Genomic DNA, 27,779 nt, shown 5'->3' with positions numbered 1-27,779 from the left:
GTGTATGTTGGCATGTGTGTATCTCCCCGAGTTCATCCCTGAGTCATTTTGCTGGATTCTCTTATTTCAGACATTTTTGGTAACCCACATAATTGCAGCTTCTTCAGGTGGGAATTTTGTGGATATATTATACTTGGATTTTGCTTTTCAGATTTTAGAGTTCAAGCTTAGTTCTCAGTTATTGAAGCATATCTCATCTCCAGATCTTAGGGCTAAGAACTAAGAACTAGGTTCTGACTTTCCCCATGTCCTGGTCTATCTCTATTGGATAAACACTGCATGCTCTTTGGGGCCCCTCCTAGTTCTATTTCTTCATAAACTAACTCTTATAAAAATAAGAATTTGGGGGAGGTGCCTGGTTAGCTCAGTTGGTTAAACATCTGCCTTGGGCTCAGGTCCTGGGATCGAGGCCCACATCAGGTTCCCTTTTCAGCAAGGTGTCTGCTTCTCCCTCACCCTCTGCCCCTTCTCCTCCCCCTGCTTATGCTCTCTCTCTCTCAAATAAATAAATAAAATCTTTTTTAAAAGGATTTTTTAAAAATATTTTAAAAATTAAAAATTTTTTTAAATTAAAAATTTTCATTCAAAATATAAATATTAAAAAACTATAGAAAAATAAATATCACTTGAAACTACATTATTCAGGAATAAATACTATTGCCACTTAATGCACATAAATATGATATAGTTGAAGTCATGTAATATAGATTTTTGAATACTAAATTTTTCACTAAGTATGATTATTTTTCCATGTCATTAAAAAACATCCCAAACTGGCATACTGCATTCTATTGTATTTATTTATTACAGTTGAGTTAATAATTTTCCAGATTTTGAATATTTATAATAATAATAACAATATCTAATACTTATTTAGTATTTAACAGTGTTAGTCACTTTTTAAGTTTTTATATATATTAACTCATTTAATTCTCATAACACACTTTAAAAATCCCCATTTTATAGGTAAGAAAAGTGAGAGATACAGAGGTTAATTACCAAAGTTATAAGGTTGTAATTGGAAGTTGGTCAAATTGTAATTGAAACTCAGCTAGTCTGGCTCTAGAACTTGTAATCCTAACCACTGTCCTGTTACTATATAACTCACTGTATAAGTATCTTTGTGGAAAACAAAATCCTTATCTGCATTTTTGATGGTTTCTACTCAGAAGATTCCTAAAGGGGGAATAACTAGGCCAAGAGTTATGAGGGCTTTCAAACTTTTGAAGAATGCTGGCCAGTTACCCTCTGGAAACTTAAACCCATCCACATTTACACCACTAATAAGAGGAGCTTTCCTGCACAATGGCTTCAACCAGTGTTGTTTAATTCCTCATTAATAACTTTGAGGTCCCTCTGAATAGTTCAAATAGTTGAGGGATCCAAGGTTCTTCTAAAAAAAACAAAGGACAATTTTATACAAATTCAGAATCATTTGTATATATGCCTCAAATTATACTATATCGTTTTATTAAACTACATATAAAGACCTTCCTTATGTCATCACTACTACATGGGTGAGTGTGTACTAAGACTGCTTGTACCCAAGATTTGGGGGGTCATTACACCTGTCCAGAGTGCCTTTTCATATTTAGCCTTATTTTGACAGCTGCTGTCACAGGTGATATTTATGGTATTTTCTCAAACTTTTAGGCAGTTGGAAGTCCTTTTATATTAATAATCTTATACTACTCTTTGGTTTAAAAAAAAAAACCTCAGCATACTAAAAATATATCCTGCTCACAAGTATTTTTTTTTAACTTATTTATTTATCTGAGAGAAAGAGGGCACAAGCCAGTGGAAGGGGCAGAGGAAGAAGCAGCAGACTCCCTGCTGAGCAGAGAGCCCAATGAGGGACTCAATCCCGGGACCCTGAGACCATAATCTGAGCTGAAGGCAGACACTTAACAGACTGAGTCAGGCAGGCGCCGAGCTCACATATATTTTTACTATGCATTAGTTTTATGTAGTATGCAGAATTTTACAGAGTATCTGCATCTCCAGGTAACAGTGACCTTTGGTAACCTGGGCTTTATCTCTGGAGTATAAATTCTCTGTTACCATCCTGAATTCAAGGAACACTGAGACATGAAGGCAGAAATGCCAATTATTATTTTTTTAAAAGAAAAGTTGAAGAAAATTCCATGGAAATATAACAGGGAAGACAATTTTAGCAATTTCTACAATGATTTGGACAACTTCAATTTGGAATCTAAATTATATCTTGTGATTGGATGAAAATTAATCACCTGTCCTGCTCTAGTTCTTTGGATTAGTATTTTATCTTCACTCTCTTCCAGAAGTCTTCATGGAATCGCACATTTCATTCTGCTTTGTTAAGATTCTGTCTTTTAGTCTCAGGTACAGCTTAGTCTTTGAAAAGCTTTAGATTCCAATTCAGTGTACGAGAGGCAGGCGAGAGGCTGGAAACCTGAAGCAAATAACAAATGCAGAGTCTAATATCTGGAAGCCTGTGTTGCTTGTGATTCTTTTTAGTTTTTATTTTTAAGTGTAACTCTTGCTAGAAGCTTTGTCTTGAACACAATGCTGTTGTTAAGAGCGAAATGACTGGAGCTGTGCTGAGGAAAAAAAAAGTGGTCTGAAGGATTTAGAGCCGACCACTGCAACCCAAATGCTGCAATTATCTGCAGCTGAAAACAAGTAGCTTTTAATGTGTCCATTTGGCCAAGAAGAGAGAGGAGAATTATAGACCATTGCTCTTTCCTTTTCCTGCTCTCAGACTCGTCTTCTTCTTCTTTATATAGTTTATCATCCATAATTTCAGGATGTATTTTCCTTCTTTAAGCTGTTTTATCTGTAGGCTTATGAGGTCACTCATGTGTGAATTCCTTTGTTAGTCATCTCACCTTTTGCCTTGATGATAGAAAATTGATCAGGCCTAAAGTACAAGTTCAATAGACAACCCCCTTGGTCCTTTGTCTAGGAGAATAGCTACCATTGAAGGCCATGAGCAGGTTGCTATTAATATGACAGCCTGCTCTATCTCCCACTGTAATTTATAATGAAATACCTAATCTCCATTATTTTGATCCAAGCAGGCGATCCCATGAAAAAGTCTTTTCATCCAGTTCCCAATGGCTGTTACATGAGAAATGGCAAACCAATAATTTTTGTCAAGTTTTTTAAGCCAACAGAAATGCTTTTCCACTGCTACAGTTTCAAAAGGCACAGATAAAGCTCATTCACTGAGATGAATGAAAAAGCCATCTGGGGTTTTTCTTTTTGACTTCCTTTCCTTTTCTCCATCCTTGTAATCAAATTTGAGCAAAATCAAATGGGGCTTTCTATGAAAGTACCTTTTGTTGATCTGAACGAGCTGGTAATTTACAAAATACCCTTCCTTTGTGAGGAAGGCTAAAGAAAAAAAGAATCAGTAGCTTTTAAAGCTGGGCCTTAGTGGGACTCTAAATGCAATGAAAGCAGTCTGTGTTGAGAGATTGAAATGCATTTCAAAGCCAGGCCTGACTCAGGGTACAAGGAAGAACAGACCTATGTGCATTTTGTAGGAAGAAAAATGTGAATGGAAAAGGGAGAAAGAGAGAGAAACAGGGGGAAAATCTGGATAATACATTAAAGTAACCATAATTTTGGAGATGCATTCGTCTTACTGAAATTGTGTACGTAACCAGTGATACCGAAGTCGGATATTTGCTCAATCAGGATGCTCAACAATTTGAGCCTTTACTTTAAAGTTTGGAGCTGCATGGGTTTGTGGAGAAAGTCGGCTTGGGATGTGTGTGATGTTTTTCTCCAACTTTTCCTTTTTCTTCTTTGCTTTGGGATCTTGTGGGAAGATCTGAAGACGTTAGTATTTCAGACAACTAATACTTGCTATTTTTCCTCTTTTTGCCTGCTAGATTTCCTTGTGGCAGTAATTCTTCTTCATCCCCTTTGAATTCAGAAGGATGGCATAGAAATCTCAGAAACAGTAAGTAATGTGTGATATTTTCTTCAATTACTTTAATAGTCAGTTGTAATAAAACTGAAATTTGGTTATTGGAGGAGTTGGGAATCATCATGCATGCCTAGATGGAAAAGAGGTTTTGTGGAGCATTTGCATTTTTTGATAGCAGTTACTTTTGGTTTGGTTTAACTGTTTATCACAATATTATTATCATAATACTGAATGTGTTTTTCATTACTGCTCTATCCTGTATATTCTGATAGCTAAGTATTGTATGGCACATAATATATGCATTCTTAGCAGAACAGTTTAAGAAACAATGCAAAAATTGTAGGGAACTATCTTTGGAGATGTTTTCTTTTTTTATACAACACACAATCTTCCTCACACATTTATAGTTTTGATCCCTAGCAGTCATATTTTCTAAAGACTTTTCTATTTGTGCTTGAAATAAAATTCTTCTGTAAATTACATGAGTTTATTTTTTTAAAATAAATATCCAGAGAGAGGCAAGAGTTTTTAAGGTGGTTTAAGCTACATGTCTTATAATTCAGTCAAGCATTCTAACTAAAATAACAATGCTTCATTTAGAGATATTTTCTCCCTTAAGAAAGTAAAAAGTCTGTTTTCATCTTCCCCAAAATAAGACAGATATGTGTTATATGAAGACATAGTTCTTGGAATTAGAGCACATGTCACAAGGATTTTTTTTTTTTTTTTAATGTAGATGCAGCATTGGCATTTCTAAGTAACTATGGTGCATGTTTTAAATATGCAAATACCTTAGTCAGAATGAAGGGATGTGGGATGGAATCAGTTCTAATGTCTCAGTGATGGCTTCAACAGCATATGCATTTAACATAGGCATTGCCCAAAGCAGGTGTGACCTGAGAATTCCAGGTAGGCAACCCGAGACCTTTGTTTCTGGAGCCAAGAAACAAAACAAGATTAAATGAAACGAAGACTTGTATTGTTTAACCCTTCAGACGACCATCTGCCTTTCTTAGAGCTGTAGAAATGGGGAATGGATTCCAGATAGTTTTACAGCGCTGTCCACGAAAGCCAAACCCTTTTCCCTTCTAGCTGTTCCTCGTAACAAATCTAAATTTGTTATGAGACTTCCTGGAAGTCTGTGTTTAAGATGAGGTCTGTTTTCTCTGCCTTTGCAGCTTTGGGTTTCTTTTCCAACTTCCTACAATATTTATCTTTGCCTGTGGTTTTGAGCCATTTGCTGCCTCCTAATGCCTAACTTTAAAATAGCACACATGGCAAACTGCCAAGAAGGTGGCAGTGGGGTATTGGTTTATATTGGTATTGAAGTTCCCAGGTTGTTGTTACCCATAATTTACAACAGTTGCTATACAACAGATAATTAAAACCTGAGGAGTGGGTGGGAGGGAGAAGAGTTAAACTAATCGGTGCCCTTCTTGATGGATCTAAGTATGGTTTGTTCCTGTGAAAACAAGTTGGATGGTTGTGTTGTCTGCATGGACATGATGTTCTAGATAATGTGTATGGTGCTATCATAATCATTGCCTACAATCTTAGATTGATAGAAGCACATTATAAAGATCTTTTGTTCGAGAGATATAATTAATTATACCATTTATGCAGTTTTTTCTCATAATATTGATTTCATTCCCTTTTATGTAAATTAAGCTTGTTGTTAAAATTGTTGCTTTTCTTAGCTTTTAAAAAAAGTTTATTATTTAGTAGTGTCATTCTTGTTTTTGCTAGTCCATATTAGTACCTGGCAGTAATACTTTGTCTTTTGCTTACTTGTTTCATATCTAGTCAATCTTAAAAGCATTTTGCCAAATTTCTCTTTGCGTTATTATTAAATACTTTTGGTAAAAGCTAGAGATATTTTATCTTGATATAGTTATAAAGCCTGTGTGTAAAGACATGTTAAGGAATAGATAATCAGGCCTGAAAATCAGCTAAGGTTCCTGCTTGCTCAGTTTATCGAGGATTAACTGTTTCAAAGATATTGCTAGTGGAGCATGACTATTTCCTTTTCCCCTCAATATATAGATACAAGCATTATCCTGTAAGCACCTGGCATTTTTGGGTACTGGAGAGCTAAATATTTTCTACCTAACCACTAGGGCAAGGGGAAACTTCCCAAATTTTTTGTTTGTAGGGCTTGTGTTTCTAGATATAGCAACTGATAATATTGCACCCTTTGCTAAGCCAAAAAACCCAAGCAAACAAACAAACAAACACGACTCCTAGAATGTTTAAAAGTCCAGATCTTTGTGGTGTCTTTAGAAGTTCTCTGAGGAAAGGAAAAAACGAACACACTTGTTAAGCGTCAAAAGCATCTGATATTGATTTAAAAGTTTTGTTTTCCTTTATGTAAAATTAAAAGTGCCTTGGGCTTTATGTTAGGAACTAGGGGCTACGTTTTTATTACACTAGTGGTATTGAGGTTTCAGTGATTTCATGGGGCAATAGAATGCAAAGGTGGAGATGAGGCTCATGCGGCCCGATCCTTCCAGGGTAGGATAGGAGTCCTGCCCCCTGCTTAAGCTCTGTCAGTAGATGCTATTATCTGCAAATTGTTCTTTTATAATCTTCAGCAGGATCAAGTAAATCTGCCCATGCTTTGATGTACTGACAAGCTATAGATTGCTTGACTAATCAACATGTGTTAAGAGGTCACATTCTCTAGTGATCAGAATGAAGGAAAATGGTTGGCCTGGTTTTAATTCCCGTTTTGTGTTGATGCAAGCTCTGGGCTGATCACTAACATCTTTGGGCCTCGCTTCTCTCAGGTGTCAAATGAGAACATTATCTGTCCCTTGTTTGTTTTTTTTTCTTGCCCCTATGGATGGGCAGACATTTTGCCGTGAATATGATGGTTGGGTCTGGTCAGCTAAGATGGTGATGACATAATGGCAAAGAAGATAAGACCAGGTTTCCACATACATGCTCCACTGCTAATACTATATTAGAGTCACCTTTTTATGACAAAGGGGACAAGGCAAGAGAGTACAGGGCAAGTTTTGATCAATGCCAAGGTCATTCCAATTATTGGTCAGACAACTCCATGAAACTGCAAGGACGGCAGCAGCATCTGGAGTGGAAGAAAATTCACAGACTTCCATTATGCCCTAAAATTCAGTATGGGGAAACTGGGAACATAAGGAAGAAAAACTCTGTCACATACACACATACCACTTTTTATAGGGCTTTGATGTAGGTTAGAATGTAATACATAGGTATAAATAATAGCTAAACAATTAGGAATAGAGAAAATATAAATTAGTTTAAGACTCAGGAAGAAAAATAACATACATATGAAGGCCATACATTTCGAAGTTTTTTTGTTTTTGTTTTGTGGGTTTTTTTGAGGCATAGACTTGGTCAGAGTTTTTAGCAGCTACAATAAAAATGGCAAAAAAAAAAAAAAGAAAATATCATCAAAAGGTTAATTCCATATGGTGTGTATCTTATACATATTAGCCATGATTCTCAAAACCACCCCAAAATTTGTTATCATTACTTTCATTTTACAGTGGTGAAAACACAGAATCAGAGAGATTCAGTGATTGGCTCTAGTTATTCAGAAAGCATGTTGCTATGTAGATTAAATGCAGGCATCATATCCTGGGCCTCCCTTGAGCAACAGAGATGTAGCTGTCCCTCAGTCTCCTACACATAGAGAACATCTTTCTCTTTTTGTCCAAGGCCAACCCATGGCCACAGATCTCAGCTTTCATTGAGGTTCTCTAATAGAGTACCCCTTCACAAAGAGTGAGTGAACAGTAGGTTTTACTCAGTAAAATTTATAGTATATTTTTACTGAAGGAGAGATGAGGTGGGGGTGGGTGGGGAGATTACTTTTCAAACCACTGAAATATCCCTATTGAATATTCTCTTTTGTGAAGTACCTTCTTAGTTTGCCAACACTGGAGATTTTGTTCTTTGACCCCTCTTCCCTCAGGCTCCATCCAGCTTCCCTACATGTTTTCCCTATTCTTGGGACCCCCTTTCTCTATATTTAAATTATTTATACCTCTATTGTGCAGGAGCAATATGGTTTTGCCCCAGCTCCTAAAACTAAACTTGCATATCTTAGCCTAATGCTGTGTTTAACACATCCCCAGAAGCCTTCCTAAAAACGTAATAGTAGTGAGGATTATGTAGCAATTGAAAAAAATCCCACTACACATTTTCTGTTCGGTAAAGACATTTCATTATGCTTTTGGTTGTAGCCAGCCCTGCTGATGAGTCCAGGATGCCATAGTGAAAGTTATAAATGCTCCTTTCTGTGGGGCTTCAAATAGAAAGGATTGAGGGAAAGGTGAAGTTAAGAATGAGAAAAGCAGTAAAGGAGAGAGAAACAATTTACCTAGTATCCCATGAATTCCTTTGTACATGGAATAGGAAACTATATTATTAATTTACATATTAGACAAACAGTGCCAAGTTTACCTAAAGGATAATAGAATGCTAATGACAAGAAAGAGGCCACAGACACTGAAAAGTGGAAAACAAGTCCTTAGCTTTAACATCACAAAGGTTTAGACTGGTCATGATACACTGAATCATGATTAGGTAGTAGAGCTTTTTTTAGTTCAGTTTCTGTGTACTTCTTTTAGAAAATTTGAAGAGAAGTACATGAATCAACTATAATGGTTCAACATATCTAATTTGTTTGGACTTTGGGGTATGGAGTGAAAATTGAGAAACATTTTACAAAACTTTTTGGAACCACAGGTTCAGAAAGTTTTTGGTGAGTCATTTACCTGCATATCAGTATATTTTCTGTGTAAGTTTTTGGTTAAGTTATTCAGGTCTTTGATTCTACTTTTTGGCTTAAACAGTTGATGTTACAAGGTTCTTAGAGCCTTGAATTTGATTGTCAGCCAGTGTAGCTCTTTTAGGAAAAGGTGTCCAATCTGTCAGCCATCCAAAATTGTCTATATTGTCATAGCTCTAATGAGTGTGCCCTTAAAAAGTGAATTGAAGGCTAAAAATAAGTGTCTTTTAATATTCACAGACTCCTTATAGAGTGATCTGAAAATGAAAGATGGTAATATTTTTCTTCCCCTGAGACAGTTATAAGAACAAATTTAATAATGTATGATTTCTTTTGTTGGAAGAGCAAACTCTCTTAAATGTGTGCTAGATCATTGGAGGTGAAAAGACAGAGTTATAGTAACAAAAATGTGCTATGAAAAAATAACCCATAGTTGTTTTCAAGGTGTGTTTGTTTGTTTGTTTGTTTGTTTAATAAACTGAAGGAAGAGCAGAGAACTTCATCCAGCAGAGTGGTTTAGCATCCTAACCATTCAAATGTAGGATACAATAAAATGGAGATGTGAACACAAGGAAAGTTAAGACTTCCCCTCCAGCTTCTGCTGTGGAAGCCAAATCTGGAAGTAAGTCCCTCTAAGCACATAGTAGACCTCTATTAACAGGCTCAGGTTCTGATCCCAAGATCCTGGGATGGAGCCCCACAAGGGCTTATATGGTGAGTTAGATAGTAACAGGACAGTGGTTAGGATTACAAGTTCTAGAGCCAGACTAGCTGAGTTTCAATTGTTTTTGGACTACTTGGACTACCAGGAATTGCCAATGAGATGGTCATTTGTATTTCCTCATAAAAGATCCAAAATGGACAAGTTTTTTTTTCTGGCCTCCAGAAAAAAATAAATTCAAGCTGCTTATAGGGATAGCATACTCTGTGATCAGTACAGTGAAAATGAGAAAAAATAATGGGAGGAATTGAAGTTAGGCATGTGAAGGGAGGGAGGCATCTGGGTGGCACTGTTGGTTAAATGACTGACTCCTGGTTTCAGGCTGGGCCATGATCTCATGGTTGTGAGATTGAGTCCCGCATCGGGCTCACACTCAGTGTGGAGTCTGCTTGAGATTCTCTCTCCTTCTCCCTCTGCACCAACCCTTCTCATGTTCACTTGCGCTCTTTCTCTCTCTCTCTAAAATAAATAAATAAATATTAAAAAAAAAAAAAAAGGAGTGTAAAGGGAGTGTAGAGGAGAGAACATGAGGAAGAGGAAGGGGAAGTTCTAGATATAAACTAAATTTTAAAATAATTTACTTGTGTTTTGATACTTTCCTATAATTTGCTTAAAGTGTTTATTTCTTTAGTGCCCACTATGCTTAGGGGTCACAACATTTAAACAGTTTATAACCTAAAGTCACACAATTTTAGAATTGTACTCTGCCTTAGAGAGCTCCTAGATCTGGGAGGAGGATGAGTAGTAGAAGAAGGGTGACTCTCCAAGGGGCTTGTCAGGATCTCCAGGCTGCTGTATATTATTTTTAAAAGCCTATCAAACATACCTAATATTAGGATTTTATATTTGGAAAATTAAGCAAATTCTACTGTTTTAATAATTTAAACATCAGAAACTAATGCTCCATAGAACCATCTTGGTCTCATGTCTGATGGAGACATGCAGAAGACTCATCATTTTTGGCCTCCCAAAAACCTCTGGGTGAAAGTTAGGCAGCTATGTCAGGATGTATTTGGTACTGGGGAGCATAAGATTTTATATATTTATTAAATAGAGGACATAGAATAAGATAGATTAAGAAACACTGATCTAAACCAGTAAGAGCAAGTTGGGGAGATATTTTTTTAATTTAATTTAATTTAATTTAATTTAATTTGTGTGTTTGTGTGTGTTCCAAAATTCATTGTTGGGGAGGTATTCTTTACTCAGCAAATATTTATTGAGCACCTGCTGGGTTTGACAGTCAGCTGAAGATGTCTAGTACAGAACTGGTTATGTAAATAAGGAGCTCAGGTGAGTTCTGGGCTCAAGACAGGAACTTGGGATCATCTTGCAACAGAGATGTGAAGTAAGTTAAAGACTAAAAAGGGCATAGAGTTTGTGATTGATTTTGCAAGACTGTTTTGGTGGAGGGATGACAAGAAACTAGATTGCCGTGGGCTAAGAAGAGAATGGGAGGTATGAAAGAAGAGAAGCATCTATGACAATCCTTTCAGGCAGTTTCACTGGGAAAGGGAAGGATGAGCTAGGGTTGAAGATGGAGAAGAAGTTGGGAATTAAGGGCAGTATTTTTTAGAAAGGAAATAATTGAATGCAAGTATTTTAAAATGTATGACACAGTTTAGTATCAATTACTGAGTGTTTGTTGAAAATGCATTATGAAGTAGAACATAAGATGAAGAATGCATAACTCTTGCTCTCAGGGAGTTTGCAAAGTAGATCACTCAAAAGGCCAATCACTAATGATAACAACAGACTAGAAATCTTATGGCTCACTGAAGTAGTACATACAATGCTATGTGGATTAGAATATTGAAGATCAAAAGTTATTTAGCCATCTAGGATCAGGAATTATGAAGAAACAGGTATTATGGAGAAAATAGAGCTTAAAGGATAAAAAAAAATTGCAACAGAAGGAGTTTGGGAACCAAAGCACAAGGAACTTGAAAGGCCATGTTGGGTATTGGGTTACTATTATATAATAGCCTTAGAAGACCATGCAGGGAACACTGGACTTTTAATTTGGTGGCTTTGAATTCCAAGTTCATAGGTTTGGTTTAATTTTGTGAGTAATTGAATGGTTTCTGACATGATCCAGAGATCTGTATTAGGAAAATGTACTTGGGTGCTCGCTTTAGCAGCACATATACTAAAATAGGAAAATGTACTTGGCAACTATACCTGGAAATGTTTGGAGCAGACTGAAAGTGAGGAAGCTGATTAGGAAACTCTTGTAATGGGCCAGGTGAGAGGCAACCTGAGGCTCAATCAGAGTGGTGACACTAAGAATATAATTAACAGAAAGAAAATTAATTCACTCATTAATTTAATAGATATTTACTTTGTGCTTGTGATGTATTAGCAGGCATAGGACGTCTAATCTCAAGGAGCTCCTAGCCAAGTGTGTAATGTAAATAAATTGTGTAACAGAGGGAAATACTAATGATAAGAGATCACATAGGTGGGGTGTGTATGAAGGAAACTAGAAATCAAGTGAGTAAATGTTTAAGAAGGAGAGAATGATAGTTTCTCCATAAGAGACTCTTAATGTCACAAAACAAACTGAGGGGGGCTGGGGGTAGGGGGGTAGGGAGAGCATGGTGGGGTTATGGATATCAGGGAGGGTATGTGCTATGGTGAGTGCTATGAAGTGTGTAAACCTGGCAATTCACAGACCTGTACCCCTGGGCTAAATATACATTATGTTTATAAAAAAATAAATTAAAAAAAATTTTTTTAAAAAGAGAGAGAATGATAGTTTCAAATATTAATAAAGGAACAGCGTTAAAGGAGACCTGAAATCAGTCTGTTGGGTTTTGCAACATAAAGAGTATCAGTGATGTAAGCAGGGCCCATTTTACTGCAGCAGTGGGGAAGAATTAGAACTGTAAGGATTAAAGATGGATTGGGAAGTGAAGATTTGAGGATAAGGAGACAGGAGAAACATTTTTAGAGATAAACAGGAGGCAGCTGCTGGGGTCAAGGTATTGGAGAGTAAGAAAGAAACAATGATTCTATGGGGCACCTGTTTGGCTCAGTGGGTTAAAGCCTCTGCCATCGGCCCAGGTCATGATCCCAGGACAGGTCATGATCTCAGGGTCCTGGGATCAAGCCCCACATTGGGTTCTCTGCTCATCAGGGAGCCTGCTTCCATTCCTCTCTCTCTGCCTGCCTCTCTGTCTACCTGTGATCTGTCTGTCAAATAAATAAATAAAATCTTAAAAAAAAAAAAAAGAAAGAAATGATGATTCTATGAGTTTAACTCTCAGGGAATGATGGCATCATTTAGCAAAGAAAAGAATTCAGGAGAAAGACTTAAATTTTTTTATTTTATTTTTTCAGTGTTCTAAGATTTATTGTTTATGTACCACACCCAGTGCTCCCTGCAATACGTACCCTCCTTAGTACCCACCACCAGGTTCACCCATTCCCCAATCCCTCCCTTCCCAAACCCTTAATTTGTTTCTCAGAGTCCAAAGTCTCTCATGCTTCGTCTCCCCCCTCTGATTTACCCCAACTCACTTTTCCTTTCCTTCTCATAATATCTTCCATGTTATTCCTTATGCTCCACAAGTAAGTGAAACATATGATAGTTGACTTTCTCTGCTTGACTTATTTCACCCAGCATAATCTCCTCCAATCCCATCCATGTTGATACAAAAGTTGGGTATTCATCCTTTCTGATGGTTGCATAATATTCCATTGTATATATGACCATATCTTCTTTATTTATTTATCTGTTGAAGGGCATCTTGGTTCTTTTCACAGTTTGGTGACTGTGGCCATTACTGCTATTAACAAACATTGAGGTACAGATGGCCCTTCTTTTCACTACATCTGTATCTTTGGGGTAAATACCCTGCAACTACAGGGTCATAGTGTATCTTTGGGGTAAATACCCTGCAATTGCAGGGTCATAGGGTAGCTCTATTTTTAATTTCTTAAGGAATAACCACACTGTTTTCCAAAGTGGCTGCACCAACTTTCATTCCTGCCAACAGTGTAAAAGCGTTCCCCTTTCTCTACATCCTCTCCAACATTTGTTGTTTACAGTCTTACTGATTTTGGCCATTCTAACTCATGTAAGGTGATATCTCAATGAGGTTTTGATTTGAATCTCCCTGATGGCTTATGATGATTTTTTTCATGTGTTTGTTAGCCATTTGTATGTCTTCTTTGGAGAAGTGTCTGTTCATGTCTTCTGCCCATTTTTTGACGTGATCATCTGTTTTGTGTGTGTTGAGTTTGAGGAGTTCTTTATAGATCTTGGATATCAGCCATTTGTAGTGTCATATGCAAATATCTTCTCCCATTCTGTGGATTGTCTCTTTGTTTTGTTGACTGTTTCCTTTGTTGTACAGAAGCTTTTGATCTTGATGAAGCCCCAAAAGTTCATTTTTGCTTTTGTTTCCTCTGCCTTTGGAGACATGTCTTGAAAGAAGTTGCTGTGTCCGATGTCAAAGAGGTTATACTGCCTATGTTCTCCTCTAGGATTTTGATAGATTCCTGCCTTACGTTGAGGTCTTCCATCCATTTCGAGTTTCTCTTTATGAATGGTGTAAGAGAATGGTTGAGTTTCATTCTTCTATATGTAGCTGTCCAATTTTCCCAGCACCACTTATTGAAGAGACTATCTTTTTTCACTGGATATTTTTTTCCCTGCTTTTTCAAAGATTATTTGACTATAGACTTGAGGGTCCATATCTGGACTCTCTGCATGCTGTCTTGGTGATCACAGCTTTGTAGTAAAGCTTGTAATTTAAGGGACCTTTGTTTTTGCCCTTGCTTGAGTTTGAAGTATGAATAAATATTTTGCCCATGGTTTGGAAAAAGGATAAAAAATTTAAAGAAAATTTTAATGTTAGGACCAGACACAGCTAATTTAGATTTTCATAGTACTGGTAGTTGAAGCCAAGGTCCTATAAAGTAAAATGAAGAGGGAAGAGAAGATTAGAGAGGACAAGAGAAAGGAATGGGGAAAGAGGGTAGAGGCCAATGAAGGTGACTGAAAATAGTGCTCAGAAGAACAAAGGGAAGCTACCAGAGTAAGTTGTTATGGCAGCCAAAGAGAGTTTTGTTTCGTGGCTGTTTAATCTTTGGTGATTAGAATAGTATTGGCTACAAAGCAGAGTAAGTATCAACACAATGCCATCTATTTTTGGCAGCTAATAATTATTGATAATCTTGGAAACCATTTGTTCCTAAATGGGAATAGCTGTTTTTCATAGATTGAACCAAACAAAAGAAACCAAGTTGTAAGCAGTTGAGGCATGAGTGGGATTTTTTTTTTTATAGTTTTAGGAAAGGGGGAGAAACACCTTAATATGAGATTGCCTCAGGGATGAGAGGAGCATGTTTCTGTGTATGACTATGTGGACAGGAGTAAAGTCATCAGAGGTGAGAACTGAGAGTGGAAAGTGGGTAAATGAAATATGTTTGGGTAGATAATATGGTTTAGCTTCTATCTGGGAATTTTTTTTTAAGATTTTATTTACTTGAGAGAAAGAGAACATGTGTGCATGAGCAGGGGGAGGGGCAGAGGGAAAAGCAGACTCCCCATTGAGCAGGGAGTCCCTTGTGGGGCTGTATCTCAGGACCTTGGGATCAGGACCTGAGCCAAAGGCAGATGCTTAACCAACTGAGCCACCCAAGAACCCCCATCTGGGTATTTCTGTCAAAACTTTTAAAATTTATTTTTCCTGTCAAAATTTAAAGAGGTAATGACTATAAGATATCTGACACACAGTATGCTTTCAATAAATGTGACCTATTAGTATTTTGGTGTCAGATGGAATGAAGAAAGCATTTTCTTCATTCCTTCATTCATAGGGCCTGCTCTGTGCCAAGTCCATATTGTTTCACTTAACCTTGATGGCGGTTCTCTGAGTTGGGCTTGTCAGCCAGATTTATATATGATTAAGACCTAGAGGTTAAGGCCTTTCCTGGGATCACAAAAAAAGTAACTGCAGAGCTGGGATCTGAGCACAGGTTCCCCAGACACTGAAGATAACTGCTAGGCCTTTTGGGATTTTGTTTTTTATTTTTTTTTCCTAATAGTTCTAGTTTCACATAGGAGTAAAAGGAAGTGAAATAAGTAACTTATAAATGGGCTCCGTGCTCTTAATAAGGTGAGAAGTGAGGTATCTGCTGAGAATGAGGAGGTAGAGAAGGGATTGAGGAAAGGGAAGAAGACTTACAACACTACCTGTAGTGTAGTGTTATATGATAACAAATGATACCCAAAACCCCGACTACCTGTATCTTTAAGACATGAATAAAAGAAATAAAATTTAGGCAGCATCAAATTTCGGTGAATCTTATTAAGGATACCTCAAGCTGAGGTCTCTGATACTGCAACAGGATCTTTTTATTTTTTTTTTTTAAAAGATTTTATTTATTTATTTGACAGAGAGAAATCACAAGTACACTGAGAGGCAGGCAGAGAGAGAGAAGGAAGCAGGCTCCCTGCTGAGCAGAGAGCCCGATGCGGGACTCGATCCCAGGGCCCTGAGTTCATGACCTGCAACAGGATCTTTTAAGTCAAGGATCAACAAACGTTTTCTGTAAAGTGCCAGATTGTAAATATTTTAGACTTTGTGGGCCATGTGGTCTCTGTTGCAGCTACTAGGATTAGCTGTTATATTATGAAAGCAACCATAGATAAGATGTAAACAAGAATATGGCTGTGTTCCAATAAAACTGTATTCATATTAGGCAGTGAAAACATTCTGTATGTTATTAAATGATGGATACATGTTATTATACATTTATCCAAACCCATATAATGTACAAAATCCAGAGTGAATCTTAATGTAAACTATGGACTTTGGGGTGATAATGATATGTCAGTGTGGATTCATACATTGTAATAAATGTGTTTTGTGTTTTGCAGGGGGTGTTGAAAATGGGGGAAGCTATGCATATATGTGGACAAGGAATATATGGAAACTTTTGTACTTTAAGTTTTGCTGTGAAAGTGAAGCTGCTCTAAAAAATAAAGTTCTTTAAAAAAAACAAAACCTTTACCAGTGAACACTGAAATTTGAATATTCTCATATCATAAAATTTTTTCTTTGACATTTTTTCAATCATTTAAAAATAAACCATTATTAACTTAAGGAAAGTACAAAACCGGTCAGTGAGCCAGATTTGGCTTATAGGAAATAGTTTACCCACTCTTGCTTTATTAGGTGTTTGTTAGAATACAGATTCCTGGGCTTTATACTAGACTGACTTAATCAGAATAATTGGAGTGGGCCCTAGGAGCCTGCATTTTAAAATAGCTCCCTGGTGTTTTTTATACCACTCTCAGACTAGTGCTTAAGGACAGAGGTAGTAATCGGGGGAGTGGTTGTACATGGTTCTCTGAAAAATGTAGTCTTCAGGTGTCAAGTCACTGAGTTCAATGCTCAACAGCACAGGACTAGGAGACAAGGAGGGCTCGGGTAATCTGAGTGGGGGTTGGCATTGAAGGAATGGCAGAAGATGCAGGAGGGGATTCTAAGGTTGTGGTTCCCTGAATGACCATTCAGTGGGCCCAAGCTTGGCAGGAAGGCAAAGACAGACAGGAGGAGGCTGATGGACTCAAAAAATTGGGAGGATTGGAGGGATTCATGTTCATGAGAGTGAGAAACAGATTTGGAATGTCAGGACTTCTAGGCAGAACCGATGTTTGTGGTTAGAACAGACTTTTAGAACAGATGTGAACCATGTTGGAGTATGAGGCAGGGCTACATCAGGAACTGACCAGGGTTGTGGAAGTGCATGTCACTGAAGATGAGAGATCAAGGACTTGTGAGTCTAGGGGCCTAAGGAGAGTTAAGTCAACACAATTGGACAACACAACTAGGTTGAATGTCCAGGATGAAAACGCAGATGGTTAAAAGAGTGAGAGAAGAGGCTTGTCAGCATGGGCTGATCTGGGCAAGGAGATCTGGAGAAGGATATCTAATATTTAGACAGGTAGAGAACAAGGGGACAAAGAGAAGAGAAGAGATGGTCGTCTTTTAGTCATCTACTCTGTGCCTCTTCAGTGGCCTTTTATGCATGTAAACTCATTTGACCTTAACAACAAACTGCTGAGATGAGAATTATTCCCATTTCAAAGGTGAAGAATTTGAAGTTCATAGAGATTAAAAGTCTAAATTCATGGAGAGAATAGTAAGATGAAATGATCTCTGTAAATGGGAAGCCCATTATTTGTTTTGTTTTGTTTTGTGTCAACTCCCAACAGGATTATGGGCAGTAGCTTCCTAAAGCACTGTGTCGGGAAAGATTCTGAAGTAGAGACTAAGGTCTGAAAGAGAGAGTTGTGATTAATTTGTAAATTTGCCTTGGGCACAGGAGGTGAGACCTGTAGCTTCCATTCCTATATTTGCCACTCCTTATGCATGTTAACTGCCTGCCCAAAAGGGAAAGACACTCCAGTTCAGGTGGGGAGAGGGTGAATGAGGAGAGAAAAGAAGTTGAGAAGTAGTATGCTATGTTTAATTGACCATGGCAAAACTGGCCTGGTTGGATAGAGGACTCACCTAGAGCCTTGGAAGGAATAAAGCTGGTGAATAGGATGATATGTTCCAGGTTTTCAATTTGACTTGATCCTGGGAACAGCAGAATGTGTATTTGGTTTTGTTCTGTTTTCTTTTTAAACAAGAGAACCAGGTGGATAATGAAAATGACGGTTTAGGTGGTTTAGACAGGTGGATGAGATAATAGGAGAAAAGGAATTAACAGGTTGTTATCCAGGTGTGAAATGTTGGAAGCCTAAATCAGGGGAGTCAAACTAGTGTATGAATAGCAGGAATGGAAAAGAAGAGATTTAAAAAATTTTTTTTCCAAGATTCTATTTATTTATTAGAAAGAGAGAGAGCACAAGCACAAGCAGGGAGGAGAAGCAGGCTCTCTGCCAAGCAGGAGCTTGATGCAGGACTCGATCTCAGGACTCTGGGATCATGACCCGAAGTGAAGGCATCCTAAAGAGATTTTAAAAGAATTATTAGAATTTGGTAACCACTTAGATACAGAGAAGGAATAGTCAAGGATAAGATCTTGTTATAAGTCGTTCGCTGAATCTGGTCCTTCCTGAGAAGAGCTTCTGGAAAGAGTCCTATAATTAAATATATTTGTAAACAGTATATAATACCCTATGCCCATTTTGGAAACTCCCCAACACATTAGCATATAAAAGGTTCTGAGAAGTCCTAAAGAAAAGAAACCTTTTTAATTGCACTTAACCCAACTTTCCTCCCATTTAACTGAACACGTATCTCTTTCTTACACAACAGTGTGGGAATATAGCACATCTTATGAAAAATGCTGGAGAGAATTGTGATGTCATGGTCAAAAAATAAGGAAACTTTCTTGAAGAGAATGTAATGAGTTTTGTTTGGGGCTGTATTGAATTTGAGAGCAGCTATCTTAGAGTGGAGACATCCTAGAGTTTGGTGAGGAGGTTAGGGCTAGAGGCTTGGATTGGAAACTAATAAGCATAGAGGGGGAGTGTTGAAGTTGAGAGGGTCTAACAGAAGCTCTTTCCTGGGGTAGAGGGATATAAATGTCAAGTCTCTAAGCTAGAGACTGGGAGATGGTAGAGGAGACAGCTAAAGGGACATGAGATCTATGGCCAGACAAGTATGAGGAGAACCTATATGGGGCAGTGACACAAAATGTAAGGGAGGAAGTAATTTCAGAGGGAGTCCATGGTGTCAAATGTTGTAGAATATGAGGAAAGCCTACTGCATTCTGCAAGAAGGAGGTTGTTGGTTACCCAGCAGTCAGTTCATGTTGGTGCTGAGTATTCATTCCACAAAAGGGTACTGAACATCTTCTCCAAGAAAATAATGTGGCTCCTGCCCTTCAGGATCTCCAACAGTCTCCTAGGAGACAGTTGTCACACGTAAGTGACAAATGTGCTAACAGAGGTGTCAAGTGCTACTGAAGCATGGGAGAGGGAGAGCCTATTCCTACTTATCAAAAGCAATTAATGCTTTGTGAACAATGGTGGTTCTTGGTGAAATTGTGAAGTTGGAGATATGTATCTGGGTGATTCCTGAGTCCAGTGTCTGGCCTCCTTCTTGGTGCTTCTTCTTCACTTCTTTAAACTTGCCTAGCATCCTCTTGTTCTTAGGTAAGGATCTAAATTATTCATCCCCTTGAAGCCTTCAGTGATAGGACATTTAACATGCTGCTTCATTCTAGATGTTGTTACATTATAAAAGTGAACAAAGCCAGAAATAAAATGTCTGCACTTCTGAAAATGCGTTTTTTCCCCCTAAACACAAAAATTGTTTGAAGCCTAAAGTAAAAATGCTTAAATGACATTTCAGCATACTAATAATATGTGAGAAAGTGGTTAAAATATTATGTATATTATATGTACATAGCATATACCATACGTATATATGTGTATACTAATATACATGTAATATATTTTGCAAATACTGCATTAAATTATACTCACCAGATGACTGGATAGGTGGTCCAATATATTCAATATTTAATTGTTTTTAATACACTGAAGGCCTAACATATGGAAATACAATAATGCAATCTTATAGTTAATTATTATAAAAGTATGGTGAGAACATGTGGAAAGAAATGAATTGAATAGCTTAAATTTAACATAAAGGAGACCTATTTTATGATATCAGTAATATTAATATTAAACTTAATATTTAGTTTAATAATATAAACTTAGTTAAAGTGTCTGGGTGGCTTAGTTAAAGTGGATTTAACTAAGGATTTGACTCCTGATTTTGGCTCAGGTTGTGATCTCAGGCTTGTGAGATTGAGCCCCATGTTGGGCTCTGTGCGAAGCATGGAATCTGCTTAAGATCCTCTCCCTCTGGGGCTCCTGGGTGGCTCAGATGGTTAAGCGTCTGCCTTTGGCCCAGGTCATGATCTCAGGGTCCTGGGATTGAGCCCTGCATCCAGCCCTGCATTAGGGTCCCCGCTCAGCGGGAAGCCTGCTACCCGCCCCCGCCCGCCTGCCTTTGACTAATTGTGATCTCTCTCTCTCTGTCAAATAAATAAATAAAATCTTTTAAAAAGGAAAATAAAGTTTATTTATTAAAAAAAAAAAAAGATTCTCTTGCTCTGTCACAAGCCACCACCCCCAGCCCCATTCACACACATGCCTGCGTGTGCTAAATAAATAAGTAATAAACTTTGAAAGGTGCAGTGTATTCCAAGGAGCAAGCCATATATGTTTCTGTAAAAGACTCTAATATATTATGTTGACTTCAGAAAATATCAATAGTTTCATGGAGTGACACAGAGCGAGACCTGCTGCTGGGTGAGATTCTCATGCCAGAAATGTGAGTAACAGGGTAATTGTCATTTATGAGTAACTACTATGTTTCAAGTATTATTATACTATGCTTTGTACATTATCTCATTTACAACAACGTTGGTGGTAAATATTATTATCCCAAATTTATAGATGATGAAACTGAAGGTCAGAGAGGACAGGAAAGTTGCCCAGCTCATAGAGGTGGGAGTTGAATTCAGTCTCTGCAAAGGTTATGTTCTTTTTACCTCTCCACATGTGAAATTCTATTACTGTGATTAATTATTTTTTAAATTGATGTCAGCATTCTCTCAAAATGACAAAAGGAAGTGATAGACTGTGAAAAGTTTCTGATGAAACTAGACTGGGCTGTCTGGGTGTTATAACAGGAAGAGCTCCAAGACATTTCTTTATCACTTTGCCTTCAGATATTGAATTGTGGGACATTTTGAAATTCCTTGAAAGTAGTCTTAAATTTGAATCAGGTTTAAAGCCAGAAAGGTTAGTAGATCCTTAAGGCAGTGGGGAAGAAAATTGCATGTCAACTTTGCCCATGCTGGAGGTATATGGTAGAAATTACACATCATCACGAAAAGTAGTACACGGGAATATTGGCCAACTGTGTCCTATGTTTCAGGCTATTTTATTTTTTAATTAAATTTTTTAAAAAATTTAAATCCCAGTTAGTTAACATACACTGTAACATTAGTTTAGGTGACAATATAGTGATTGAGCACTTCCATAAAACACCTGGTACTCATCACAAGTGCACTCTGTAAGCCCCTTCCTGGTAACCATCAGTTTGTTCTCTACAGGTGAGAGTCTGTTTCTTGGTTTGCCTCTCTATATTTTAAATATTTATTTATTTATTTATTTAATCAGGGTATTTTAACTTATAGGAAAGAAAAGTCTCATAAGGTTATGGTTAAATTCCCTCTTTTGAAATTATTTTACCCTGGGGAAGTTGAACTCAATACTGTGTGTTTCAAGAAATTAAATCCTAACTTTTCTCTGCTCAGAATGCACCTTCCATTCCCTTGATCTCTTACCTCTGTTTCCCACAAAAAGAGCTACACTTTTCTTGCCTAAATGCCCTTGTTCTTTTGTCTTTATGTTTGCTTTACCCACTCCTAACTTTGGACTGTTATTATTGCATCCTCCTGTTTCAGTTTTGCTTTAGCCTATGTGAGAGGGATCCATGTTCTGGGCAAACACTTTCAAAAAAATTTGCTCTTTGTTCTTAGAACTTTTGTTGTAATTGTTTGTGTCTTCATACTGCCCTTCGTTACCCACCCCCATCCCTGCTTTTTTTTTCTCGTCTAGAAATCTGGGCTGAATAAAGTTCTCCCTGTAGGATTTTTTATCCTTAACTTTCTTCTAAACTCTCTTATTTCTTTTAACCTTAATATTCTTTTACTCTTATTAAACCCCTCTCCCCCCAAATCCATTAGCTTTTCTTCATTCTTCAACTAAAAACCTTTCCTTTAACCTATTCCAAACCCATCAGATGTTTGAATCACTTCCTCACCTCCGACTTTCTTCTTAACCTTTACCCAACTGCTTTCTCGCCATCCTCTATACTGAAATTGTACTTACTAAAGAAGTTCTAATGACTTCCTCCTGGACAAATTGAATGTTCTTTCATCTGTGATCCTCATCTTTCCTGGCAATAATTCTATCCATAGGCTGATAGATCATCTTTGAAATTCTTTTGAAGCATGGTGAGCCTCTTCTTCTTTTTCTTCTTTTTTTGAACTAACAAAATATCTTATACAGTGTGCATCATTTTGTTTCTTTTGCATGATAACATGTTGCTTGCATTTCTGATGCAAACAGCATTGTTTTTAAATAGACATAGCTGTTAATAGACATTAACAGTTCTGAGTGGTCACTAAATGGCTTTGTGAATTTGGGCAGGGTCCTCTTCCCTGAAGGATAGATTTCTGAGTCAGTATTATATCCACATGCACATACTAAATTTGCATAAATCTAATTTGCAAGTTATTACCACAATCAAGAAATCTAAGTAAATGACTTACTGGAAATAATTTCCTGAGTCATCTTGGCTTTTTACAAACATACTTGAAACCTCCCTAAACTCAAATTCTGGTAAAAATAAGAATTTTAAATATTTCTGAATTAAACTTGTAGTATAAAAATACCCTTCCACAAATCTAATTAATAATGAAAATCATATTAGCCTTTATGGCTAAATGTAATTTTTACTTTTGTGATTCTTTTGGTTCTTGGCAAACTTTACCATCATTATGAACAGCAAGAGTTTAAAAAGTTCCATTGATAACGGAAAAAATGGTTTAGAAAGTATAAAGATTGTGGCTCTGTAACAAAGGCCTTACAATTCCAAGTTCAAGCTACCACTGTCTATTTTTGCCTGCTAAGTGCAAGGGGTATAGCCTTAGACTTTCTAATTCCTTCGTGCAGATTTATGTCACTTTTATTAACATTATTTAAATATAGCTTTCTTAATTCCTGAGAAGGATGCTGAAAATAGTGTTTTGACTAGTAAAATGTAGAATACAAAGAATCCCCAGACAAAGGCAAGATATGCACTGACTGATGTATGTCATTTTAATAACATAATTACTTGATAAGCACTTACATAATTTAGCTACTGATCTTCAACCTTTCAGAGCTGAGGAATGAATTGCTGATGTATTGTACTCAGGTACTGTCAAAAAATTTGGAGCAATGTTATATTCTTCGGTATTTTAGGAGACATATTCCCGAGTTGTATCATTAAGTAGCTTATCACGTAAAGTAGGGCAGTTTAGTGAAAATATTTCATAGTAAAACCAGATTGTTTCCTGAATTGGTGCTCTCCTTAATTTCTTCAGGCTGGATACATTGTAAAGTAGGGAAGGGAATAATGTACAGTCTTTTTTTCTGATTTGTGAATAACTGGGAAAAATGCAAAAGTATAATCTATTCAGCATTCTACCAGGATTATGCAACTGACAACATACTTTAGAACATCAAGCTTAGGTTTTGCCTCTACCTTGAACTTAGACTTACCCTAAAGAAGTATGTGTCTTCTGTGAACAGGAAGAGGAAATACTGATGATGTTTCTCAGGAGTAAACATACTAGTTAGTCTACCTGCAGTGAAATGTGCTTGGAGAAAACCACCCAATCTGTCCAAGTTCTCATACATAGGTGAAAGCAGATTAAAATGATCATTTATGGGTATTCCCTAGGAGGAAAATGTCAACATCCATTTATTCATTAACTTGTTTTTATGGAGCACTTATTTGTTGTAGATACTCTTTCAGGTGCTGAGGATGAAGCAGTAAGTAAGAAATTGTCCTTAACTCATGAGGGGAGAGAGGTAATTAAAATTACAATTAATTGTTTATTTTATGGACAATTATAATATACTATTGTAGCACTTACAGCTACAATAGCATTTAAGCCCGTGGTGCAGTAGGAACACACAGGAGGAACAGCCAGGTTTGGAGGTACATGCATACAGTTCTGGGGAGACTTCTAGGAAAAGGTAGGGGTTATGCTGATGTTTGAATAATGAACAGGGTTGGGCAGGTGAAGAGATAGTAGGGCAGGAAGAATAATTCAGGAAGTAGAAACAGCAGGTGCAAAGTCTCTAGGGTATGAGAGTGTGACTCACTCAGAGGATGTTGTACAGTAGGAGGAAAAGAGTTTGGAGAAATGAAGATGGAAAGAAAAGTAAAGCCCAGATCATTACCAGTTTGTATGTCCTGCTAAGGAGTATGACATTTATTCTAAGCATAATAGGGAGCTGTGGAACTATTTTGACAAATTTGTGTTTTAGAAATATATACCATAATTATATAATGATAAGTGAAGTGTGGGAGCAGGGATGGAAATGGAAAACAGAATCGGGTCAGGAGGTTCTGTAATTATCTAGGAAAGAGATGATGGTGCCTAAGATGAGGAAAGTGGATACATTTGGGGGAGATGTAAGAGATAGAATTGATAAAATATGGCGAATTAGGTTTTGGGGAATGAGAGAAGGAAGACAGTAGAAGGATTCAAAAGTCTATTTAGGCAATTTGAAAAATGATACTGCAATTTATTGAGAGAGAATAGGAAAGGAGTGGTATGTTTGGGGATAGGAAGTTGAGTACAAGTTTAGATATGTTGACTGAGTAAAGAAAAGAGGATGGGGCAATCCTACTCTTGTTTTGGGAATTATTAGAGAAATTTTCTCATGGGTCAATTATAGAAATAGTATCAAAAAGTCTTCTCAGCATTAATTTTATATTTTAAACTATTTCCCAAAGAAAAGCTGATTATTCACAAAAATATTGTTGAAGTTTAGGGTGATAACTGGGTCTTAGCTCTTCTCTCAAGATTGGGAATGTATGGGTAAGCAAACTCAGTTGAAAATGGAATTTCATTACTGTGAATTGCCCATGAGCCACCTGATCCATCTCCTTGAAGAAACAAGCAGGTTGTTTATTACAGACATCAGACAGGCTAAAGGAGTATTTGTTGTTAGAGCAATAGTCAGAAATGTAATCAAGGTGAAAATTGAAGGGAAGGGTGGGTTGTGGGGGAGGGGAGAAGGATAATCTAGAGGGGAGAATACAATGTACCAAAAATGAAAGGAGTGAAGCAAATAATATGTGCTGGATTACCAAGCAGGAGAAGATTCACTGGCCTAGGGCAGAGAGTAATGGATTAGGGTTGTGAGCAAATGAGCTGCTGTGGGTCTGTCGCAGAGACTGAGGGTGATGCTGGTGGCTACCTTTTGAATATTTTTAGGGATGTGGTACTGGTTGTATTCATGAGGTCAGCAATTGGGCAGATACCCATATTTTCCTACTTGGAGTCCCTTTTCCTGAAGGCCTCGAACCTTTTCAATTTTGGCAGTTTCAGTGTTAGTACTTCAGGTCTGACTGCTGCTCCCGTGGGCGAGTAACTTGGGATTTTGAGTTGGGGAAGGATGAGTGTGGTGGGGTACCTCTGGGATATTTAGGAAAAACTGGTGGTCAAACCCTGAGGAGGACTGTAGGTGTAGATCTCGGGGGAAATTTGGGGTTTTGGGAATTCTTTCAGTAGAGGTTGAAATTAAAACGTTGATCTGGACAATAGGTGATAGCAGCTTTTTGTTGGGGCCTCTATGTACAGTTCTAAGGAGGTAGTCTCTTTGCTCACTGGTCGTAGCAAGGGAGCTCATGAACATTTCATTTGTTGGGAGCCTGGTTAGATTGGAAAGTAAGCTTTTGGGATGGGGCTTTGTAATGGTTAATTTTATGTGTCAATTTGACTGGGTCATGGAGTGCCTACATTAAACATAATTTCTATGTGTGTCTGTGATGGTTTTAGATGAGATTGGCATTTGAATTAGTGGAGTGGGTAAAGCAGATTACCCTCCCCAGTGTGTGTGGGCATTGTCTAATCTGTTGATGGCCTGAATGAAACAAAAAGGTGGAAGAAGGAGGAATTCATTCTCTCGGATTGCTTAAGCTCAGACATTGGTCTTCTACCCTTGACTAGGGTTTAAATGATTAACTCTGTGGTTTTCAGAACTATATCACTGGATTGCCTGGGCCCCCAGTATTCAGACTATAGATTGTAGGACTTCCCAGCCTCCATAATCATGTAAAGCAGTTCTTTATAATTACACACACACTCACACACACACACACACACACACACACACACACACACACCCTATTGTTTCTGTTTCTCTGGAAAGCACTGACTAATACAGACTTAGAATGAAAAGCTCACCTTTGCCTCTGATTTGGTCATGGAAGCAGGTACCTTACCAGCAAAGGGACACGGGATACCTCTGCTGATGTTAGAGAACCACACTGCTATGAAGACAAAAGGCAAGTCTCAATGTTGTTAAATGTGGAGCCTTGTGAACTGGGACCATGATGATTGGTCAAACCATTAGAACAAAAGCAAATCTGGCTTTCAGCTCACATTAGTTGTATAGGTGCCATCAAAGGGCAGGTTTGGACGAACATCCATATAAATTCTTATTTCTCCTTGCCACTCTGGCCCAGGTTACTCATAGTTAAGAAGAGGTATGCAGAAGGCCCAGGTATGCTGCTAGCATTGTGCACAGATTGTTGCATTCAGAGAGGTCAGGGTGGCTCATCACTCGGTAAGTCATTGTGCATAAACCCCCAAGTTGGAATTGAGACCATGCTCTAAGTTAGTTAACTCTGTGGGTTGTGAAATCAAATGATGCACTGTCCCTATTAAAATATGTAAATCATGGTTTCAGTACATGTTGGTTTATGGGCCTGTCAACCACCTATCTCAGGGCAGTAAGAAATCTAGAGGATTTTTTATGCAAGGACAAAAGAGTCACACATTCTTCCAGTGAGCATTCCCAGATAAATAAGAGATAAGAAATGCCTCTTGCTTGAATTTTCTGAGAACCATTAACTGCATTTCTCAAAGAGTGGCACCTGCAGCAAGAAGCACCGTATGTTGGTATAATTCACTTGAAGAAGAAGAAATGACTGTGGGTGACATATAAAGGACTGTGGTCAGGAACATTGGTGAGCATGAGTTCTACCCTCTTAAAGCTGACATCAATTAGTGTAACCCATTCTTTTCCTCCGGGGAGTCACTTCCCTGAACTAGTGTCCAGCCATCTGGTCACCTTACCAGACAAGCTTGGGAAATTCCCTCTAACAGGTCCTAAGGGACAGTCATTCTGCTTAAATTGGTCTTGATCACATTTAGGCAGAAATCCTAAAAGACACTTAATGGCTTTCCTTTCCTATCTAGGAACCTGTTGGTTTGGCTTTTGTGGGAATCTACTTGGGAGGCAATTCTGAATTTGCTGTTAGCTGATGAATATTGTCTCTTGTCATAGCAATTTGGGAGCTTTGACAGAAGGTAGGGATAATTAATTATGGCAGGGATGGCCTAGATATATTTGGATGGTGTCAGTGCACATTTAACAGGCCAAATAGATTTTTGGCTTTTTTTTTTTTTTTAAATCCTTATATGCAAGGCCGATATGCTTATTTTAAAAAAGTTCCAAAGGGATAAAATCCCATCCAACCATTATTCATCCATTTCAATATCTAACAGCTTTTGAATATCCTCAG

General features: G+C 37.6%; 1 long non-coding RNA gene across 1 annotated transcript in view; it reads left to right on the top strand.

The window, feature by feature from the left end:
• Window positions 1–16,396, top strand: part of LOC132012018 (uncharacterized) — a 197,061-nt gene extending 180,665 nt beyond the window's left edge. The window contains exons 4-5 of the long non-coding RNA XR_009402506.1: window positions 3,879–3,949; window positions 16,307–16,396. This is a non-coding gene — a long non-coding RNA (uncharacterized LOC132012018). The remainder of the gene's footprint in view (window positions 1–3,878; window positions 3,950–16,306) is intronic.
• Window positions 16,397–27,779: the final 11,383 nt, after the last annotated feature.

The sequence above is a fragment of the Mustela nigripes genome, chromosome 2, assembly GCF_022355385.1.
Source record: "Mustela nigripes isolate SB6536 chromosome 2, MUSNIG.SB6536, whole genome shotgun sequence".
Classification (NCBI taxonomy): Eukaryota; Metazoa; Chordata; class Mammalia; order Carnivora; family Mustelidae; genus Mustela; species Mustela nigripes.
This window is presented reverse-complemented; position numbering and strand designations above follow the sequence as displayed.